This window comes from Squalius cephalus (assembly GCF_949319135.1).
Source record: "Squalius cephalus genome assembly, chromosome: 10".
In the NCBI taxonomy this organism is placed as follows: Eukaryota; Metazoa; Chordata; class Actinopteri; order Cypriniformes; family Leuciscidae; genus Squalius; species Squalius cephalus.
In genome coordinates this window covers 40837360-40851282 of record NC_137131.1, presented here as the reverse complement: position 1 = coordinate 40851282, position 13923 = coordinate 40837360, and the positions used below count along the sequence as shown (strand labels likewise).

At 39.0% G+C, this 13923-nt stretch overlaps 1 protein-coding gene across 1 annotated transcript in view; it reads left to right on the top strand.

Annotated features, from left to right (window-relative positions):
• The first annotated feature begins 9060 nt into the window (after positions 1 to 9060).
• The window catches only part of sema5bb (sema domain, seven thrombospondin repeats (type 1 and type 1-like), transmembrane domain (TM) and short cytoplasmic domain, (semaphorin) 5Bb), a 59988-nt gene continuing 55125 nt past the window's right edge, over positions 9061 to 13923 (top strand). Inside the window, exon 1 of the mRNA XM_079882774.1 lies at positions 9061 to 9166. The gene's annotated coding sequence lies outside the window, so the exon portion shown is untranslated. The remainder of the gene's footprint in view (positions 9167 to 13923) is intronic.

Sequence of the window (13923 nt, the reverse complement as noted above, 5' to 3'; positions counted from 1 at the left end):
TTCAGACCTACTCTTAGTAAAGAAAAATGACAACTCCTAAACTAAGAGTGAGTCTTCGTTGCTATGGATGATGTCATTACTCATGCACGAGCTTGACTGAAGTGACCACCTTGATTGGCTGATGATTGTAACGCAGGGATGATTCCAAACACCTCCCCTACGATGATGAGTGATATGGCGTTATATGTGTGCCTCAATCCTGAGTGAGTAATTTGGATAGTTCTAGTTCTAGTTGGATAGTGAGGATAGTTCTACAAGACGGGCTTTGGTTCTAATCCTTAATCTTTAATTAACTAATCTTTAATTTTCCGATTGGTTGATTTTGTGGCACACTTGTAACGCTGTTGCAAGTTGAGCGAGCGTGTGTGTCAAGAGTTGAGCGCGCACAGAATTAAGAGGTTGAGAGAGAGAGAGGGACTTGACAGGAGCGCAGAGAATAAGTTTGTGAGAGAGCACCTGAGTAAACTGCGTGAGAGGGGTTATTATTGCACGTTAATATGGATAATAGCAAACAAGCAAATACATTTATTGAGCACGGAATCGTTTTTTCTTTGCTCAAACAATTTTTTTTTTTGCGATTGTTAATTTCTGTTCAAAATATAATGTAATGTGCTTGCAAAATATAGTTCTCTGTGCTCAAAACTTACAATTACTCGCTCAGGATTGAGTCACACATATAACGCCATAGTGTGACAGGTGACAGGTCTGAGAATGCGTGCGCTACACAAGTAGTGCGAAGGACGGAAGATGAAGGCTGTGCGAAGTGCAAAGGCTATTTATTCAGACCGAATAACTGAATAAATAGCCCAAATGAATAAAGAGTAAGGCAAAACAAATAGCCTAGTAGCGTAATGAAACATATGGATTGATGCAATATCTTTGCAACATTATTGAATTAATCTGTCACTATATGCCTCTGCCTACGTTTGCAAAGAGAAGAACATTTTAATTTGATTCACAATGAAACGTTACAATTAGTTTACATGCAATGAGTAGCCTAGTTTTGGTTGTTGTTGGTGGCGTTATTGCATCCCTAGTTATGCCTACAATGCAAAATTGTTCCCTCGCGATTGGAAGCTCCTGTAGCCGCCGCATACGCATTTCAAAACATCGCAGCGTGAAATGCCACAAAAAGCGGTTTGTGAAGGTCTTAGTGAGTTAGGAGTCCTCTCGACTTCTTTTAAGCTGTCCCAGGCTTAGGTGCTACTTTTAGGGCTAAAATGCTTCGTGAATTACTCTTAGTCAAAAAAATTAGGAGTCCTAAAGTTACGAGTGACACGCCCATTATTTTTAGGAGTTGCTCCTAAATTCGCCAGTTAGGAGCTACTTTTAGCCTTAAAATTCTTTGTGAATACGGACCCAGAAATATAAATGAAAAGGCAGTGTTATTCCTTTCAGGCCCTCATGCCTTTTGAAATCATGTGATGGTTTAGCAAATCACAAAACAACATGCCATTAACAATCCAATATTTACTTTAATAAGAAAGAAAAATCCTCTGGAAATGGGGCCGACATGAGTCTTCCTGCTCCTGAAATCTGGAGTTGAGGGGGTTCACTGCTCCTGTGACTGTGATATTAACGTCGACACATGTTAAGAGCCTGTTTGATCACACAAATCCAGTCGCCTTTCATAGTATTAGGTGACTAAAGGAAAGAGAGGTGAAGATTAACCTGTTTTGCCCTTGTTTAATTCCCATGTCGACAGCAATGTTATGTCCCTTTACAGCGGCATGACTCGAGTTATGATTCACATCACATAAAACAGCTCTCTTTTGACTTTTGACTACAGCTTTGTTTCTCACAAGGGTCAGAGACTGATGTGGTAGAAATCTGCGGACAGGCTAGACAAAATCAACAAAATATATGTTTATATTCAAAGGGGTTCAGACATCTACTAGATGTCATAACATTATGTTATTATTATTTTTTTTTATGTTTTATCACATTGTTAGCATGTCTTACCAACTGCTAACATGTTGCAAGCATGTTTTATCCCTTTGCTAGCATGTTTTAACACACTGCTAGTGTGTTTTAACACGCTAACATGTTTTAGCACACTGCTATCATGGTTTAGCATGTGGTTAACATGTTTTAACACATAGCTGATATGTATGGGAGTGTTGTTAGCCTGTTTTAACACATTTCTAGCATAATTTAACATTTTGCTAGCATGTTTAAGGACATTTTAATAGCATGTGTTATCATGTTCTAATACATTGTTAGCATGATTTAGCATGTTGCTATCATATTTTAATATGTTGCTACTAGCATGGATTAGCACATTACTAGCATGAATGAGCACATTGCTAACATGAATTAACATGTTGCTAGCATGTTTTAGCACATTGCTAATATGCAGTAAAGCGGGTCGCACACCGGACGCGCAGCTCAGCGCCGCGCCGCACCACGTCTAGGACAACTCTCACTGGAAAATCCGATAACATCAACAATTTTCTGATTTCTGTAAATAAATATAAAACTAAATGTATATTGCCGCACAGGGTGAAGCCCGTATATACATTAACTACGATTTGAGACACATAAATGTAAATTTAATATAAAACTATGTAAATGGCGCTCTGTGGCGCGGCAGGATTTTGAACACGGTCCTGAGCCGTTGCTGGGCGCCGTGGACAGACGCCGAAAGGCGCCGCCGGTGTGTGTACTCTCATAGAGAATAATGTGTTCGAATTTAAAAGACGTGGCGCTGCGCTGCGCGGCGCTGAGCTGCGCGTCCGGTGTGCGACCCCCTTAACACGTTGCTAGTATGATTTAGCATGTTGCTAGCATGATTTAGCACATTGCTAACATGTTGCAAGCATGTTTAACACATTCCTAGCTTGATTTAGCATGCTACTACTATGTTTTAGCCCATTGCTAATTAGCATATTTATAGTATGTTTTAAGTTAACTCATTGCTAGCATGTCCTAAGCTAGGTGCTGGGTTTGCTAGTGATAGATACTTGGTGGATGAAGCTTAAATATACTACTCTTCAAAGGTCTATGGGATTTTTCTAAGATTTGATTGTCCGTTTAACAAAAAACGTAAGTCCGATCAGTTAGAAAAGATATATCAACCTGAGTCAGAACAGTGTGAATGTCTGATCCGAATTTGGTGCTGTAGCTTTAAAGCTCTATAGGAGATATTGACTAAATTTAGACTAAGAAGAAGAAACAGGATTTCAGTATGCTGGATTTGTCAAGCCAACATAACTATCCCTTTAAAAATGGCTCAGCTTTTGCATGCCACACCATCAGCTTATTTATATTTTCATGACATTCCTCTTTTAATTTTCATCAGAATTACTTTCTGAACTGCTGACAGGCTCAGAACATTGACATTAGTTATGAAAATGAATAACAGAATATTTAGTTGTAATGGCTCACAGTCATCTGTCCACCCAGATCCAGAGGGAAGTTTGATGGATAATTCACTATTTGACTGAAAAGGAATGATCAATATGTAAACACTAAGAGACTGCTCAACATTGCTTGTATTAATCACAGACTGTGCAGCCTGGCCTGAGAATTACCCAGCAAACTCTTCCAAGTAGGCCTATGAGACTAGAGTTATTTGAGTTGGCAGTGGACTTCTGGCCTCCTGAAACACTTCCGGATTGACTTTGGCTAGTTAGTTACACACACAACCTATAGATATAAGTTGTTTCAGACATTGTGGCAAGTTACATTTACAGTCCCATGGAAATAGTTGGCTTTTTTGGCATATTTTGACAAGCAAACTTTCAATCCTCTTTGAAACAGTGCCTTTCAAAAAAGATGATACACTCTATCAAATGACATATTGTAGTAATTTCACAATAATAATAAAAAAAGTGATTAGAACCTGGAACTGGTTTTATTTAAACCTTTCATATCTAGTGAATGGTGTTCCTTTTGCTATTGACGTGTGTGTTGTCAATATACCACAATCTAAAGAGTTCTGCAAGGCCTTCAGACAAAAAAAGACTGTGGATGCCTATGAGTCTAGAAAGGGATTTATGAAGATCTCCAAATTATTTTGAAACACAACATTCCACTGTGAGACAAATAATCAACAAGATTTCAAACGACTGACAATTTGTTCAGGACTGGCCGTCCTAGCGAATTCAGCCCAAGAGGAGAGTCAAGAGTCAGCACAAAGAAGTCTCCACGAACCCCAAAATTTCATCACGGATCTGCTATAAGTGCTTGCATCTACAATCAGAAAGAGATTGCACAAATTTGACCTGCATGGGAGACATGCCAGGAAAAGGCCTTTGCTACTTGGCATGTTTGGTTGGATTAAAACAAACCCTGGTGCGATTGCTCTTGAGTAAGTGTGAACGCTGCCATCCGAACCCTAGTGCACACCAAACAAGAGGATCAAAGCTGAATTTTCAGCATCATTACTCCAGTCTTCAGTGTCACACGAGCTTCCTAAATCCTTCTAATATCCTGATTTGCTCAAGAAACATTTCTGATTATTATCAGTGTTGAAAACACAGCTGCCTAATATTTTTGCGGAAACTGTGATAAATGCTTTTTCAGGATACTTTGATGTGACTGGAAAGTTCAAAAGAAGTCTGTCTTTACTGTCAAGTTTGATCACTTCCTTGATAAATAAAAGTATTAATTTATTTTAAAAACTAATTCAGAGAGGTAATGTAACTGTGGCAAAAGGATTCGATAGGTGTGTTTGACTTGAAGTGGTGCGACTCAAACCAATTGGTGAATATACAGTATATGGAGCTGTCTACTCTCTATATAAATCACTATATACACTCACCTAAAGGATTATTAGGAACACCTGTTCAATTTCTCATTAATGCAATTATCTAATCAACCAATCACATGGCAGTTGTTTCAATGCATTTAGGGGTGTGGTCCTGGTCAAGACAATCTCCTGAACTCCAAGCTGAATGTCAGAATGGGAAAGAAAGGTGATTTAAGCAATTTTGAGCGTGGCATGGTTGTTGGTGCCAGACGGGCCGGTCTGAGTATTTCACAATCTGCTCAGTTACTGGGATTTTCACGCACAACCATTTCTAGGGTTTACAAAGAATGGTGTGAAAAGGGAAAAACATCCAGTATGCGGCAGTCCTGTGGGCGAAAATGCCTTGTTGATGCTAGAGTTCAGAGGAGAATGGGCCGACTGATTCAAGCTGATAGAAGAGCAACTTTGACTGAAATAACCGCTCGTTACAACCGAGGTATGCAGCAAAGCATTTGTGAAGCCACAACACGCACAACCTTGAGGCGGATGGGCTACAACAGCAGAAGACCCCACCGGGTATCACTCATCTCCACTACAAATCGGAAAAAGAGGCTACAATTTGCACAAGCTCACCAAAATTGGACAGTTGAAGACTGGAAAAATGTATTTCATAAGGTTAGAGAACAGTGGTGAACAGTGCCGAATACATTCAGAGGACTAACGCTCGATCTTTCGTGCTCATGTAATATTAATGCCATGTAAGTGCAGAGGAGGAGAGAATGATACAGTAAGTGCTGACCTCCTAATGACGCCTCTGTGCCCTACTTCTGCATACTGTCAGATCTAAACACCAACACATCTCAACACAACCATTTAATCAAAAACATCCCTGGAGAGGGATCAAAAAAACTATTACTATCATATTTAGGAGCTTCAGTCCAAGAAATGATGAAGGAGGGGGCAGGGAAGATGAATTGCATCATTTCTCTTTAGAGAGTTTCTCTTACAGAGAGTTTGTGTGTATGGGATGGTGAGATCATGATATTCACACTGACTCCTATAAATTATATAATTTTTTCTTTTCTACTGGCAGTGTCACATGCTCATACGCCTCTACCACTCATAAACATATTCCGGGTCCAATCCATCTGTGCAGTATTTCAATATGACATCTCTCTTTGGCTCTCGCCGTCAGCTCTGATTAAAGAGGCTAATCACTTCAACACTGGAAATAGAAGGGCATCAGTGCTGTGTGTGGGTGCAGAGACGGACATCCTATAATAATCATCCATCAGAATTTCTCAGCCAACGGAAATCTGTGACTGTATGTGTGAATACTCTTAGATCTCCATTGACTATACATCAGCGGTTCTCAATCAGTGGGTTACAATCGGGAAATGGGTCACAGGTCTGGCAAATGCTCAAAATATAACAAACCATATAGTCAAAAGCTAATGTTTGTATAGCAAAATAAATAGGCTTAAAGGGATGGTTCGGAGTAAAATCAACCTAGGGTCCTTTGCACCATGACCTCGAGCCAAACACCCCCCAGAAGCTTTTTTCCCCTTGGTGGAACATTAGAGATATCAGCCAAATGGCTTAGTGCAGGCGCTAATGGATCCAAGGTTGTATCTCGTAAATTACCCCACTAATAATGCCCAGAATGGCACCAAACTTCTACAGTAGTACAAATAGTTTCTGTACTCATAAAACGAGGCATTGGGAAGTTTGTAAGTACATCAGGAGTTTATTTAAATAACACTTGCCTGACGGCTCATGCTACCGCTAACCCAGATGTCGAGGTCACTTCAGTAATTTGGAAAAAGCTAGCAAGGTAAAAAACATTCTGTGTGTGTTGACAGGTTTGTGCACCCCAGTTTAACCTTATAACGTTACTCGTCAACATGGCGGTAACGAACTTTACCCTGTCTACACACACGCACACACACACAGTTTTATACATGCTCAAAAAACCAACACATGATCATCAATCAGATATCAAAGATGAGCTTCAAAGCAACTTCAGATCTGTGATGAATTGTAGATAAAATAATGTAAAGACAAGCTCTGGTTGTCGATCGTCCTTTGATAGACTGTTCGTACAGAGATCTGTTTTTAATTCTGAAGGCTGAGTTTACACCCCAGCATGTGGTTTCCAGGTGTTTACTGTAAGTAAACTTCATCATTCAAAGATTTACTGCAGAAATGTGAGATTCAATACACCTGTGGAAGCCTATTGACAGCTCAATCTGTAACGTTCACTTGCATTTATGCATACTAATACTTCTCATTTCAAATTGACATAAGTGCTGGCACTTATAGTGGCGGACAGTTGCTGATTTCTAATCTCCATTTTTCTCAGATCTCAGTAGAGTCAACCTGTCAGTCATTGCAATACAGTCTCATGTGCAAATGCAAATATCTTTTTTGTAATAACTGACATATCTCTGTTGATTGGCAGATTTTTGTTATACTGTATTCTATGTTACAGCATGTTTTTGCCTGAAGCCATCACTTCCGATAAATGCATTGCACATGATTTCTGAGAGAGTACACTGAAAAACATATCTGTAGGCCTATACTTATACCTTCTCTCTGCAGCACTCATTGCCTACTACCCGGAATTTTTGTTCATGTAATCCTTTAAAAGCATCTGATTACACTGTAAAAGGAGCCTTGAAGACTTTCCAGTTGGCAAATTCCCTGTAATAGTGTTTGAACCCCACTATACCTGCCTCAGTTCCTGTGCCAAATACCACATTATCCAACCTCACATGATCTCTCAGCCTTTGAACCTGCTCATTCTTTGTCAAAGCTTTTTTCTTTTTATCACTGAATGCTGATACATGTTTTTATTTAGGATTAATAATGCCTGTCATTGTGAATTAATAATATGGGCATGCATTTTTATGTTCAACATTTTAAGGTTAAATTTATATGGGAGTGTTTCATCAACTTTTGGCACTTGGGTTAGTGTATAGCGCACTTTTCTAATATGGAGACAACAGTGTCAGTGAAGAGCAGACTTGAGATGAAGACATTTGAGACAATTATGAGAAATGAGAGATATCAAGAATTCAAAGTAAAATCAATATAAATAGGCATATTAATTAGTCAATAAAGTAGTAAAAGTGAGAAAAGTGTTTTAAAAGTACACTTGTCAATTTACACTTGTCAATGTCAATTTGTAAAGTAAAGTAACAACATTTAAATAATTAGTCCATACATCATCAAACCTTCTTACAAAACATGTTTTTTTTTTCTCACCAGGTAAGCCTATTATAACTAAGTATTTATATTTCAGACCAGTCGGGATGTTTTTTTTGGGAAATTGCGTATCAAGCAACATCACTCTCCCATGCATCTCTCATCATATCCGTAAATACAGAAAAGTTGCTGGGCTTCTTTGACGCATTTATGGTGTGAGAGTGGCAGAGGTTAGTTCTGTCACAATGAGCGAGAAAGGTGAAGCTGCTTGAGATCCTTTCCATTTGAACCAACTGGTTATATCTCCAGTGAATTAATAAAATATTGCACTTACATGCTCAGATGTCATCATTTTTGGATTTCCTTGTGTGCCGCGAAAGATATTCATCTGCGAAGTCACGCACAACCGAAGCACAACCAAAACAATGTTCTTCCGCAAAATGCAGGCAGTTTTTTTTAAATACTTGCATAGTGTACCTTTAAGAGAGTTAATTTTCTTAAAAGGATAGCTCACCCAAAAATGAAAATTCTGTCATCAACCCTCAAGTTGTTTTAAGTTCAAATTCTATGGAAGTCAAGGGGGTAAAAGTATCTTCTTTTGAATTCAGCAGAAGAAAGAAACTCATACAGGTTTGGAAAAACTGTAGGGTGAGTAAATGATGACTGAATTTTAATTTTTTTGTGAACTAGAGTTTATTTTCAACAGGTACAAGTGCTGAAGAAATGTCCATATGAATGGTTCACCAGGTTGTTACATTTTTAAATAATCTTTTAGTTAAATTAAAAACATTACAATGATAGTCAGTTTCACAAATCACAATCAATATGTCATTTATAATAATAATTATACAACAATTTATTTGTAATTAAATAGTTTAAGATAAATTATAGCCTGTTCCACCGAGGGCACTTTTATTTGTATCCTGACAGGGGTGAATTTTGTTTTCTTGTCCCAGAGGGGAATTTAGTTATAATTGTTTGTTATTTATGTAAATAAGCCGAACCGTAGCCATAGGGATGCTTCGAAGCAACACCAGCATAAAATCATTAATATTCATGAGGACACCTTCCTAATAGGCAAGTTACGGAGCAATGGCAGCACGACCTAATTAATATTCATGAGCCAGGCGGTAGCATCAGTAGTTGGTTCGTCCCGTCCCGGTGTGAGGCGGTGCTGTCGGCGAGAGCACATATGCCTTCACACTCACACACTCTTCTGAACATCATACACACCGAAACTACGCCTGGATTCACCTGACTGAAGAGGTAAGATCATTGCTGTGGGTTTCCTTACAGCCAATGTGCAGAATGTGGCAATGTTTACGAGCAGAAAACGCGTATTAAAGATAACTTACGCTCGTAACTGAGTTTGAGAAAAAGTTGTTTCAGGAGATTGTTCTCCTTGATGTGTTATAATTTTTTCATTGTTTTGAAAACGTGGTTGCCTGTGGCTTTGTCTGGCTTTAAATCTGTTTATTCACGTTACAATTAATAACACTGATTGTTTGAAGATGTAATTGTTGCGATGTAAATAGTAATGTAAGTCCAGGTCACTAGAGGGCGATAGCGAGTCAACAGTTATTATAATTCTAAGCATTGTATTGGATTGATCTCCTGTCATGATTTATAATTAGTCTGCATTTGTTATGCTTATGTTTAATTTATCCTTAATAAACGTTGTACCCTGCATATAAATTATTTGTATTCTTAATTAAGTTTTGAAGTATTATGTAGGTGGCTTTTGGATGATTTGAATTTGAGACCTTTTATAATGGCAATCAGTAATTCTCCATGGCATGACTTGCACACTGAAAATGTAGTTTTATCAGTATGTCTAGACATGAACGGGCATTTTTCATCTTGCCAGCATAAGCTGGTTTTAGTTTAGGTGATGCAGAGTTCCAGCATCACACTTTCATTTTCATACATCTGGACAAACCACCCTCATATTTTCATTAATAACAGCATAACCTCTGGCCTTGTCATAATTACCTCTGCATGTGATTTCTCCCCTGGCCCTCTTCAGCTCGTACTGAAGTTATTTGTTATAGTGCATTCCATCATGCTTAAGAAACCTTATGAAATGTCTTGTGAATCCTGGCTCTTTTACTTTCCTTTCTTCTTGTGTTTACTATTCAAACGAGAATTTGGAGCCTTTAGTTTTTGTTACGGCCATTCCATAGGGTTTTTTATTGGACAGTTTGTACTCTATATGTTCCCATACAGACCAAAAATATGATTATTCAATAATTACGACCTGTTTTCCCAGAAGAGAAAGACTGTAAATTTCAAATGCATTCATTTGCTAAACGGTGTAAATAAATTTTCTCACATAGCAAAAAAGATACAAATGAGATTGTTGACTTACAGTAAGAGGATAGAGCTATAAATTAATGTGATTATAGCAGCTCAGATTTTTGTTATCTTGGAAAATTTGAGCATATTTTGAGACATTATTGAGATCTCTTCTGAAACGCTAATAAAGACACGTGATATTCATGCACTCTTTTTTCTCAGGCAGGAGGAGACTTCATTGAAACTCTATTTTTTTCCCTCTCTATTTAATCTCATTGCTGTGTAGGAGACAGAACCGGTAATAAAGAGATTTGTGATTTTGAATGAATAAAATCCGACTGAACAAAACACACTATCACATCATGTGTGTAAAACTTAGCTATTAGCATATGCTTTTCATATGCTAATCAGCGGCTGTGGTTTAAAATGAATATGTGTGCATCTCACTAGTAATCAGCTGTAATCTGGGTTAGTACAGGGGTTACCCGGATAAAGAAAACCCCAGTTACCATATTCCCCAATGGCCGTGAGCACCATTCCAGCTGTTATCAAACATTTAGAGCTGAATTTTAAAAGTCTGTTACATGAATTATTGCTGCGGCAAGAACAAAATCATGAATGTTTCATGCTGGGATGAATGAACAGAACTGACCCAATAGTCAAGCTATCGAATGATGACAACAAACCTAAATTTACCCACTTTAAATGTCTTAAGAAATGTTCATGGTTGGTTTTTGATGCATTTACTAAATGTATGCACTATGCAATTAATATTTAATGTTTTAATTCTAAACAAATATTTTTAAATTGATGTTAAATCATCACCCCATTCCTGGCCTTATTGTGAACAATTCATCAGTGCATATATTATATTCCAATCGATTTCTGAAGGAAAAAATTCAGTCCAACATTTCTCTTATTGAATATCACTAGGAAATATGTCACATAACGGAAGCAAAATAGGTAAAACTAGACGAGTAAAATTTGTGAACAAATTTTGATTTTGGCTTGAGAAAGCGTATAGCCTGAAAGTTTAAAGTAGCTTTAAGTGTGAAATAGTTTGAAAGTTTAGATGGATGGATAGATGGATGGATGGATGGACGGATAGATGGATGGATGGATAGATGGATGAATAGATGGATGGATGGACGGATAGATGGATGGATGGATGGACGGACGGATAGATGGATGGATGGATGATGGATGGACGGATGGATGGATGGATGGACGGACGGATGGATGGATGGATGGATGGATGGATGGATGGATGGACGGATAGATGGATGGATGGATGATGGATGGACGGATGGATGGATGGATGGATGGATGATGGATGGATGTATAGATGGACGGATGGATGGATGGACGGATAGATGGATGGATGGATGGATGGATGGATGGATGGATGGATGGACGGATAGATGGATGGATGGCTGATGGATGGATGTATAGATGGATGGATGGATGGATGGACGGATAGATGGATGGATGGATGGATGGATGGATAGATGGATGAATAGATGGGTGATGGATGGACGGATAGATGGATGGATGGATGGATGGATGGATGGATGGATGGATGGACGGATAGATGGATGGATGGACGGATAGATGGATGGATGGATGGATGATGGATGGACGGATGGATGGATGGATGGATGGATGGATGGATGGACGGATGGATGGATGGATGATGGATGGATGTATGGATGGACGGATGGATGGATGGACGGATGGATGGACGGATGGATGGATGATGGATGGATGTATAGATAGATAGATAGATTATTAGAAATATCAGAAAGAATGGAAGCTTACATAAATTTAAAGGGATTCAATAACACAGGTGGTTGCTGCTACTAAGCAATAGCGCCAATGATGCTTGCCTTAATGAAACAATAGTTTCACAACGTGTTTCATTAAAGGTACAATATGTAAGAATTTTGTATCAAAAAATATCCAAAAACCACTTGCACAGTGTTATTTCTTTCAATTGTGTACTTACATTATCCTAAATGTTTCCAATCATTTGTAAATTCAGAGAAATTCACAATTTTAAATGGTGCCCGTCCCTTTTCACTTGTCGCCTGTCAATGACGTAATATCCGCGTTATCCCTGGTTTCCGCTTGTACTGCTATAGTAACCATGGCGACAGATGTGGGCAACTGCGTTACGTCTATAGCGGCACGCTCACGCTGTTGTTGTTTCGTTCAAACATTATGGATCATGGCAAGCAGACTTTGGGACAAAAGGAGAACTAAAACGAGGATCAATATCGGCGTGGCGTTTTCGAGATGCCGAGAGCTCCACGTCCGCGACTAACTTCGACTTGACAGAGATTTTGCACTTGCATGTACTTTATTAGACAGGTGAGCAAATGTACATAAAACAAATTAAATGTTATATAGCTCAACATGATGAAATGTTAGAAAATGATCAGCATGTTATTCTAATGTTGATCTAGCTTACTGCTAGTCTCATACAGCCAACAAACTAACACATAGAATTTCATTATAACTTTCAACACACTCAAATGCAGTTAGTGTGATAGTGTAGACCAAGTGAAACAGCGCTGCGTTACCTCACAAGTTTAATTCGTCAAATAAACTGACCTAGAAATTCAGCACTTGCGGGTAGTTTGGTAGAATGAAATGTCCTCATTCCTTTATATCCGCGGGACTCGCGTGTGGGGCTGATATCTGTCTCTCATTAGCAATCGCGCCCTGCTTCACACCACAGTCGTGTTAAAAAACATGAATGTTGTCGGCACGGAGAGCCTCGTGGTCAGCGCGCCGACATATAGCGCCGTTGTGCTTCGGGCGACCCGAGTTTGAATCCCGGCTCGTGGACCTTTCCCGATCCCGTCCCCCGTCTCTCTCCCACCTCGCTTCCTGTCCACTCTATACTATCCTATCACAATAAAGGCAAAAATCACCATAAAAAAAAAAAAAACACACATACAAAAAAAATGTTTTCACTCATCCATAAACATTATTAGATTCATCAGCATGAAAGCAAGTTCCATGATTCCGCTTATTCACTGCGTCATCAATCTACGCATTTGTTATTGTAAGAGGTTAGCGACCCCTAGCAGCGAATTTTTTTTTACATATTGTAGCATTAAGGCAAGTGTCACTAGCAAGAACCTTTAAACTAAAAAGTTTACTTGGTGCTGTCAGAAAGTTGCTCTATGACCCTTGTAGAGTCTGGGCGATTCTGACAGGTCACCATTGAAATGTGATACCAAAGTAGAGAGTTCCCTCTGTCAGCTCAATTAGTCTCCTCGACATGACCCTTCAACCCCATTCTGTCAGCCCTCGCTCTCTGTTTCTCTCATGTCTGGCTTCGGCAAGTCACTAGAGTGGAGACTGTGTGCAATTTGAGAAATGCAAACCTTGCAGAGTTGGACAAGGACATGGAGGAAAACTTGCTCTCTGAAAGTGTTCGTAACCTCAAGGTTGTTTCAGAGAGCCAGCCGAACTCAGTGTCTTGATTTAAATCATCATTCAGCAGCTGCGAGTCCATTAGCTGTCCCAGACACACTTATTTTATGTGGAATCAATCAGAAATGCCCTGAGCTCAGGGCACAAGACACAAGACTTGAGGAGAATTTCCTTGAAGTGGATGTCCACTCTTCTCAGATGAATAGAAGGGAATCTGAATTAGAATGAGGTGTGGATTTGAAGGTATGATTAAAAACTGTAACACCATATCGCCCACACAATAT